The sequence below is a fragment of the Anopheles coluzzii genome, assembly GCF_943734685.1.
Source record: "Anopheles coluzzii chromosome X unlocalized genomic scaffold, AcolN3 X_unloc_5, whole genome shotgun sequence".
Classification (NCBI taxonomy): domain Eukaryota; kingdom Metazoa; phylum Arthropoda; class Insecta; order Diptera; family Culicidae; genus Anopheles; species Anopheles coluzzii.
In genome coordinates this window covers 35,001-45,000 of record NW_026054480.1, presented here as the reverse complement: position 1 = coordinate 45,000, position 10,000 = coordinate 35,001, and positions in this window count along the sequence as shown.

Sequence of the window (10,000 nt, the reverse complement as noted above, 5' to 3'; positions counted from 1 at the left end):
TGCTAGCTTGATGACTAGCCGCGTCGCTGTCCCAGGTGGCCTGCCACTCGGCGATGGTCCTATCTCGTTCCTCCTTCCTTAGCTGCGCGCTGCTTCCAGTCCCACGGCGGCTGTGCACCCTGGTGTCCTCGCGGATGGCTCTGCAGATCGGCAGTAGACCCGCCAGCAGCACTGCGGTCTCGTACCGAACCGTCCGGAACGTCCGGGCCACGGCGATGGCTGACTTGCGCTGGACTCGCTCCAGCAACCTGCGGCACTCGCGAGTGTTCAGCGCCTCGTGCCATACAGGTGCAGCGTAGCGCATAACCGAATCAGCCACCGCTGCCAGAAGACGGGACTTCGACATCTTCGGCCCCCGGTGGTTCGGCATCAGCCGACTGACCGCCTGCGCGGTCTGCTCCGCCCGCTGCGTCACTGCAGTCACATGCGGCAACCAAGATAAATGGTCGTGGACCAACACGCCCAAGTGTTTGATGTAACGCGAAAAAGGTACTGCTACTCCTCCCACGTTGATGGTTATGTGGCTTGGAGGCTGCTTCAGGCTAGAGATTATGGTCATCTCCGTCTTAGCCGGTGCCAGCTCCAAGTGGTGCTGCTGCATCCACTGGTCGACTGCTGACACCGCTGCTTCCGCCACTGCTGCAGACTCCTCCGGCGTCCTACCCGGGGCCAGGACGACCAGATCATCGGCGTAGCCAATGACTTTGGCCTCGTCGGGTAGGGGAATCCGCAGCACCCCGTCGTACATTACGTTCCACAATGTTGGGCCCAAGATGGACCCTTGTGGAACTCCCGCGCTGACGCAACGTACGACGGGTCCCTCGCTGGTAGTGTAGATCAGCTCCCGATCCGAGAAATAAGACTGCAGGATTTTCAGCAGAGCTGAGGGGACCCCCTTTTCCCGCAACGCGTTGGCGATTGACTGCCAACTTGCAGTATTAAATGCGTTGCGGACATCCAGCGCAACCACCATCAGGCAACGTTTGTCGCGGCTGTTGGTGCGACCAAACGCGCTGGCCGTCTTGCCTGCGTCCACCAAGCTTTGGATGGCACTGATGGTGGATCGTCCACGACGAAAGCCGTACTGCGCGTCCGAAAGCTGCGGTGAATCCGGGTCCTCGAGGTGTCTGTTCAGGCGATTGAGGATAAGCCGCTCCAGCACTTTGCCTAGTGCGTCCAGCATGCACAGTGGCCTGTAGGAGCTGCTTTCTCCGGGGGCTTTACCTGGCTTGGGCAGCAGTACCAAGCGCTGCCGTTTCCACTGTTGCGGAAACGTACCAGTGTTGAGGCAGTCCTGGTACACACGGCAGAGAACCCCCGGGTACTTCTCAATCGCGACCTTCACCGCAGCATTGGGGATCCCATCCAGTCCTGGCGCCTTCCTTAAAGCCATATGAGCCGCGATCTCCTGCAGCTCTTCGGGGGTCACACGTTCTAAATTGGACGCTCCCGAATCGACATCGCCGGTTTCCGGCCAAGAGACCGGTGGGTGGGTGGGGAACAGATCGGAAACGATCCGTTCCAGCTCGACCGGGTCTGTCTCAGGCGGTACACGACTGCCGCGCAGATGAGACAGAACTACCTGATACCCCACTCCAAACTCGTTCTCCTCGGCGATGTCGATAAGCTTAGCAAACTCTGCGCGTTTGCTAGCTTTAATGGCTTTCTCCAATCTGGTCTTCGCAGTCCGGTGCTCAGCTGCGGCGAGACTCCTCTCCTGCAGATCGGCGGTTAGGCGCATCCGTTCACGGGCCGCAATGCACTCATTCCGCAGCTCTTCAATTACCGGTGACCACCAAAAGACGTCGCGATGTTGATGCTGCAACACGTTGGGGGCCCGCTGCATGGCAATGTCGCACGCGTCGACCATTGCGTCGACTAAGCCAGCATGGGTCGTCGCCTGTTCCACAAAGTTCACGTCCTCGAGAGCAGAACGGAAGCTCTCTTCATGGAACTGCGTGGTAATCCATCGCCTACCAGCGCAGATAACGCGCTGCCGGCCGGCTGACGGACCACCATTCGACGACCCGCGGGACTGTTGTTCTGCTTCCCCAACGGTGTATGTCACCAGTTGGTGATCGGACCGGGCAAACTCGTGCACCTCCCACGTTTCTGGCCGAGCGATGGACTGAGTGGCGAAGCAGACGTCAATGACGCTGCTGGTGGCCGCTCCTCTGCCAATGAACGTGGGTTGATTCCCGGAGTTGACCACTTGTAGCTGGACACTCTGCACTAGCTGCAGCAGATCTTCACCTCTCTGGCTGTTCCTGGCACTACCCCACTCCGTGTGCCAGGCGTTAAAATCGCCGGCGATGACGACGTGGGAGTGGGATGATGCCTCCAGCTGAACAGCAGCCAGAAAGCCTTCATAGTCCTCCTCTGGGCGTCTGGGTCGAGCGTAGCAGCTAATGAAGACGATGCCACCAATCTGTGCAGCTACAACTCCAGGCACAGGACTGCGCCACACCCGCTGGATTGGGTAAGAGCTTGTAGCCACAACTGCTACCGATTTGGCGGCATCATACGCCCAACGCCCGTTGTTCGCCGGTGGTCGGTAGATGTCCGACAGGAGCAGGACGTCAGCACGGTGTTCACGCGCTGCTTGGAGCGCCAAGTCCTGCCCTGCCTGACAGTGGTCCACATTGATTTGCGCAACTTTCAGATTGAAGGCGAAGCCGGATGTTCGCAGCTCATGTGCCCAATGCGATGAGGTCCACCGCAGGCCGCGCACTTGACGTCGCTGGAGCAGTCCCGGGCTTTGTGACCTTCACTGCCACACCGGATGCAGAGTTGCTGACGGTCTGTCGGGGAACGGCATGCGTGAGCAAGGTGGCCGCGCTCCAGGCATCGATAGCAGCGTTGGCGCTCAGGTGCTGCCTTTTCGACGCCTCTGACTTTGCTGATGCAGCCACACAGTCGGAGCTTCGAACCCTCGAGGGCAGCGGCAGCCTTAGCGGGCAGGCGGACTCGAGCTCGCTGGGTGCCATCTTGCAGCTCCCACGCGCTCACTCGGGCGATTTCAATCGGCTCCTGGAACTCTCCCTCAATGGCCTTTTTGATGTCCTCTACTGTTGCCAGAGGATCGATGTTCGTTATCAGGACATCGGCCATGTCGGTGATCACCCGGGCTAGTCCGGCGTCACCAACAATCTCCTGAACTTCTGCACGGACCAGGCTGGCGTTGGCCGAATTGCTTAACTCCATTCGGAGGTTTGCGGCGTGGCTGCGCTTGCCCATTTTAAGGTGGTCTGCAAGGCCCTTGTGCGGGTCTTGTTTAACCGCATCCCGAACATTTCGGTACAACGTGTACCAGGAGTGTCCGGCACTCGGGACCACCTCTATCTTGTCCGGCCTTGGCCAGACCTTTTGCTGCTGCCGCTGCTGCTGTTGATGCGCCTGCTGCCGGAGTTGCGGCGGAACATACCGCTCACCCTGATGTTGCTGCTGACGCTGCTGCTGCTGTTGCTGCTGCTGACGCTGCTGCTGTCTACGCTGGTGCTGCTGCTGCTGTTGCTGCTGTGAGCCAGCGACCACCTGTTGCTGCTGCTGCTGCTGCTGCTGCTGCTGCTGCTGCTGCTGCTGTTGCTGTTGCTGCTGCTGCTGGGAACGTGGCTTACCCGTAGCTTTTCCGCGATATCTACGCCGCACGACCTCACTAAAGGTGAGTTCCGGCACAACGTCTACGCGGACGGCTGTCGATGCCTCGCTGCGCGGCGGCATGACTGCGCGCGACGTCGACGCGCGGGGCTGCTCCTGCTCGTGCTGGTTCCGCTGCTGCTGTTGTTGTTGCTGCAGCTGCGGCGCAGAGGGTCGGCGCGGCAACGGAGTCGGAGGTTGGCGCGGACTAGATGACGGTTGTCCGCCGCCAACCTTTGCCGCCAACAGAGAGTTGAGCACATCTCGGTCGCGTTGATGTGCGGCGGCTAACTTCTCGATTTGCGCCTCGAGCTTCTCCTCACGGCGCTTTGCCTCCTCCTTTTCCTCCTGCAGCAGTTGGCACATGCCGGTTATCTGCTCCAGGAGTTTTGCGTTTTGCTCCTTCATAGCGATATTCTGCTCCTCGAGGCGTTGGATGGTTGCTCTGAGCAACTCGAGCTCCGGAGCCGGTGTCGCTGATGCAGCTTTTGGCTGCGCAATGGGCTTACTAGCGCCTGTGGCGCTTAGCCTAGGAAGCGCAACACGTGGCTCGGCCGCAAAGAGCTTGGAGCTAGGAGCCAAGCTGGTGCGGCAGTCCACCGACGTCGCCCTAGCACCCGAGCGGGTCGATCTCCCGGCTGCTTCCATTACGACTGACTGACGGTCGCGATGGCCGGGTTAAATAGCCCTGGGGGTCGAAATGACCTCGGGGGTCGGATGACCCAGGGGGTCGGAAAGACCCCTGGGATGCTGCGTCGCCTAGCTGGTGTTCTGCCGCTCAATCGCTGCTGTGGAATCCTTCTTCCACGCTGGTTTTTCCACTATGGTCCGACTTGCGACCCCCCTGGTGGGCTGGGGGGGAGGGGTGGCGGGTGGCGAAAAATTACGAGAGGGTGCGTCGCTCACGTGGGGAATGGATCCGCACCAATCCCGAATTTTTCCGGCACTTTTTCACGTCCAAATTGCGCTGCCCGCTTTTTCGACCCTTTTTGAACCTATTTTAGGGATTTTTCACCGGGAGCGGGGGGGGAAATTATTTTCCCGTGTTTTGTTTTATCGCCCTCTATCACCCCGCAGCTTCGCCGAATTTTTTCTAATTTTTCGAAAAAATTTCGAAAAATTCGAGCAGTTTTCGAGTTGCTCGAACTCCTCGAATCGAGCAGATTCGAGCTGCCGCGGGCACTACACTTCTTCCCCGAATTTTCTGCGCACTTTTTGTAAACTCGAGCACTTTTCGAGCAGTAACTGACTTTTCAAATTTTTGCCCCTTGGGAACTGCTCCCCGGACAAAATTTGTCCCTTGGGTATTAAAAACTGTCACCAAGAAACGTCAAAAAATTTTTTCACGATTTTCACAAATTTTTTGATGCAATCTTATTGTACGCATAAAAACAAGCACAATGGTGAAAACCGCACTCGAATCCGACCAAAACTCACCGAGTTATTAACGATTTACTGTTTTTTTCGTTATTTACCGCGGACACGTGCCCCGACGGTAGCACCCCCGACACTTTTGGTTTTCGCGTTTTTTCACTTTCTGCTGCACGGATCGTTTCCAAAACACTTGGAATCGCTTCAGAAGCGTCCATTTAGTTAAATACAAGTGTTTCCGGCACTTAAATCACAGATTTTTACACTTAATTCCCACACCCGGAAATTTGGTGCTACCGGGAGGGGGCAAATGTATACACAAAAACACGATTTTTCACTTTTACAAAAAATCACCGATTTTCGAGTAAATAACACCGTCTAAAGGTAAAACGGGTGCTCTGGACTCGTTTTTAGCACTTTCCGAGCGATCCGAGGCCGTTTTACACACTTTTTTGCACCACTTCGTCGGAGCGTGTTTACACGTGTGCTTACTGGTCGGCTACCCAAACAACACCACACAGGGATAACTGGCTTGTGGCCGCCAAGCGTTCATAGCGACGTGGCTTTTTGATCCTTCGATGTCGGCTCTTCCTATCATTGTGAAGCAAAATTCACCAAGCGTAGGATTGTTCACCCTTTCAAGGGAACGTGAGCTGGGTTTAGACCGTCGTGAGACAGGTTAGTTTTACCCTACTGGTGTGTGCTTATAGTCGCTATCTTAACGGAATTCCTGTGCAGTACGAGAGGAACCACAGGTACGGACCACTGGCTCAATACTAGTCCGACCGGACTTTGGTATGACGCTACGTCCGCTGGATTATGCCTGAACGCCTCTAAGGTCGTAGCCAATCCGAGCTGATAGCGCTTCTCAAACCCATTAGGTGTTCGGAAGCTAGCGGGCCTAACAACCCTCTGAGATCCGTTGGAGTCTGCGTCTGCAGCCCGGCGTCTCATCCCGCTATACCTAGGCCGCAACGAGTGGAGTTCGCTGCACGTGTTAGTACCGTAACTGGGAACGCCGTTGGCTTGAGCTCTGCCCAACGTGGATATACCTAGTTTCGACACCTATCAACCGCCCGCAAACGACGGGACTTCAGGCTGGGAGCTGCGAGTTGTAGAGATGCGTTCGCATCGATCCTCTCAGGCGACCCATGCTTGGTGGTTTGTCCGTGTGCCCCTTCCTCGATGTGCGCAAGCTCGTCTTGGTCTGGGGACCACGTCGACACAGGGGATACTTTTGTGAGAGCAAGAGTGTACTTAGTTGAGTGTAGCAAGGGATCGCGTGCCCCTTCCTCGATGGCGTAACGAACCATCTTGGTCTGGGGACCGTGGTACCGTGCTCTGGTGAAGCTTGGTGCGTGCTCTTTCCTTGTCAGACGAGTGACTTGACTTGGTCTGGAGACCGTTCCTTAACACTAGTGGACAAGAGCTGGCTACTTCCGTGTCAGACGAGTGACTTGACACGGTATGGAGCGGAACACGTAACACTAGTGAGCTTGTCGGCGTGCCTCGTTCTCGACTGTGAGAAACGTGCCGACCAAACCAGTAAGCTTACACATATGCTCGTTACAAGTTGTATAAGTTGATCCGTTTGGGCCGGTTGCCTTGCACATGATGGTGTTGTAGACCATGTTCGGTTAACACGTCGTGTGTCGAGGTGGTCGGCCTTGGTAGTAGGATGTCTTGTGCATGTGACGTGTTGACCTGGTTTGGTCGATGTGTCGTCGTGTACGAGATGACCTACTTACCCGTCAGTTGTCCAAGTTGTGTCATGTGTTGACTTAGTTGACGTGTCATGTGCATGGATGATTGGCGTACGGGTCATGTATGGTGCACTTGCTTCAGTTGAAGGGATGTACTAGTACAGTTATATTAATTGTTTATTTCACGATCTGGTCTTTTGGCTGGATCGCGAAAAAAACGCTAAGTCCCAAATCTTGAACTCGAGAGGAGAGCGCTGATGACAACCTTTTGGACTGGAGCTCCCTAGAATTCGGCTTTTTCCTACTTTAAAGGGATGCACTGTTGTATGTATTGTTTATTCACGATCTGGTCGTTGGATTGGATCGCGAAAAAAAAACGCTAAGTCCCAGATCCTGAACTCGACAAAAAAGCGCTGATGGCAAACATTTTGACTGGAAGTCCCTAGAAAACGGCTTTTTCCTTATTGGCATTATGTGGCACGTTTATTGTGGCTAGAACATTAATTATCCACCAAATGGCACCAACGCTTGGCGAAAGTCTCGAAACACTCCTATCCCGACGCACCAGCAACCGCAACACGATGCAAAATAAATTGCACGAGCTACTGATACTTGTACCATGCACGGTACACGGTACCAAAATATACCCCTGAAAGTGTGCAATTTGGTGCTATTCTAGGAAATTTGTTTGGGGAAGCCTAGCTACGCGTGTCGCACGTTGCATGGTCGTCGATCAGAGGCATGCAAAAGCACCTATCTAGGGGACTTACTTTACGTTCTAGTAGCAAGTTCGATTTTCCGGTCTAGCACGGCAGTACGCCTGCATGCATACACTCCATGTACCAAAAATGTATCAACCTAGGCGTTGCTCAGTAGCTTTTGGCGGCACATGTAAAAAGTACTCGAGTTCAGAATCTTAGAACTTTGCGTATTGTTCAAAACTTATAACGAAAACTAAATTATAAATGGGTAAAAGGCTAGGCGTTTCTCAGTAGCTTTTGGCGCCACGTGGCAAAAGTATTCGAGTTCAGATTTCTGGGACTTAGCGTATTTTTCAAACCTGATAATGAAAATTGAAGTACAAATGGGGCATAAGCTAGGCGTTGCCCAGTAACTTTTTTCGCCACATGGAGGAAGTAGTCGAGCTCCAATTTCTGGGACGTAGCGTATTTTTCAATCATAATAAACCGAATCAAACATAAAAATCATGAAACTTACACCACGTCCCTAGGTTGTGCACAAAACGTAACGATAAAGTGCCGGCGAGGTTAGAGGTGCACCAAAATTGTGTACCGATTAGGAAAAGTACTCTATGTTGCTATGACTTGGGTAAAAAGTGTTGATTAACTGCTGGTTACGATAGACAGTTGCTTATCGTACACATCGCAAACGAACACCCCTTAGTGAGCAGTAGCAGAAGTCGATGGAACAAAGCGAATGCATTACAAACTGATCAAGTAAAATAAGGAACGCTACGTACTAGGACTTCTTTCCAAGAATGGTGTCCGCGACGGGAGGGCAAGCGTCCTTCCCAGGTTTCCCTAGTAAACCTTGTATGGTAAACATACCCAAGCGTGTCCGTAAGCACGCAACGATAGTCACGAACGAGCACATACCTAGGGAAAGTACTCTACGTACTAGGACTTCTGTCCAAGAACGGTGTCCGCGACGGTCGGGCACTGTGACGCAATTACCAAATCCTAGAATCGTACAAGCAGTGTGTACAAACATAAACATTAACGCGTTCGCTCGGGCTGCGCCGTCCGTGTTGAACACAAATGCGGGTGATTATATGAGTGGATGGACAAAAACATGCGTGGCGAAGACAATTTTCTGCACGATGTGCACATAGCTCATTTCGTCGTCCCGGGCGAATGGAAAAACACAAAAATCTCGAGTATCTTTCTAGGTTTCTGTTATAAAAGGGCAAGCCAAAAGGTGACCGGTTGAGATGAGCATTTTAAGCATACAAGCACTTAATTGCAACTTTTCCTACAAAAACTAGGTACGTACACGTAGATTGTATCAACATGGACATCTATGAACGCGTACGCTCGAGCTGCACCCTCCGTCTTGTACTTTCCCTGATCGGTACACAATTTTGGTGCAAGTGTACCAACATCGACATCTATGAACGCGTACGCTCGAGCTGCACCCTCCGTCTTGTACTTTCCCTGATCGGTACACAGTTTTGGTGCACGGCTATCCCGAAAGGCAACTTGTACCAACATCGACATCCATGAACGCCTACGTAGCGTACTTTCCCTGATCGGTACACAATGTTGGTGCACGGCATAGGAAATGGGCTTAAAATGGTCAAACTCAATCCATTTCCACTAAAGATAGTCAATAACAGCTGTGCCGATGAAGTAGGGCACGATGCAAGTCAATGTTATTTAATGAATTACATGTTCACCAGACATTTTAGTACAAAATTGCTCGGTCAGACCTACAAAGTGCTATATCTCGAATACTAAACGTCGCAGATGGGTGTCGTAGAACAATTTTAAGTTCGTCTAACGATTGTACATCCGATTCTGGATAGTGGTTTTTCGACCACTTTTCAACATTTTGTGACACCCCGAACCTAGGGGCAGCTCCCTAGCTTTTTTCAAAAATGTGCACCGAACGGGCCAGAGAGCTCGAGTAGTCGAAAAAATTTTTTTTGCTAAAACCCCTCAAAACGTGTCAGGAACGCACCCTAGATGATGAAAAGTGCAACCAGAACGTCAATCGACAACATGCCCGGGGGTACAAATTTGCTCTACGCGTCCCTAGGTAGGGTACTTTTTCATACAAACATCAAAGTGTACGGTGCACAAAGTGCGCGGAACAAAAATTGCTCGGTCAGACCTACAAAGTGCTATATCTCGAATACTAAACGTCGCAGATGGGTGTCGTAGAACAATTTTAAGTTCGTCTAACGATTCTACATCCGATTCTGGATAGTGGTTTTTCGACCACTTTTCAACATTTTGTGACACCCCGAACCTAGGGGCAGCTCCCTAGCTTTTTTCAAAAATGTGCACCGAACGGGCCAGAGAGCTCGAGTAGTCGAAAAATTTTTTTTTGCTAAAACCCCTCAAAACGTGTCAGGAACGCACCCTAGATGATGAAAAGTGCAACCAGAATGTCAATCGACAACATGCCCGGGGGTACAAATTTGCTCTACGCGTCCCTAGGTAGGGTACTTTTTCATACAAACATCAAAGTGTACGGTGCACAAAGTGCGCGGAACAAAAATTGCTCGGTCAGACCTAGGACGGGCCATAACTCGAATACTAAACGTC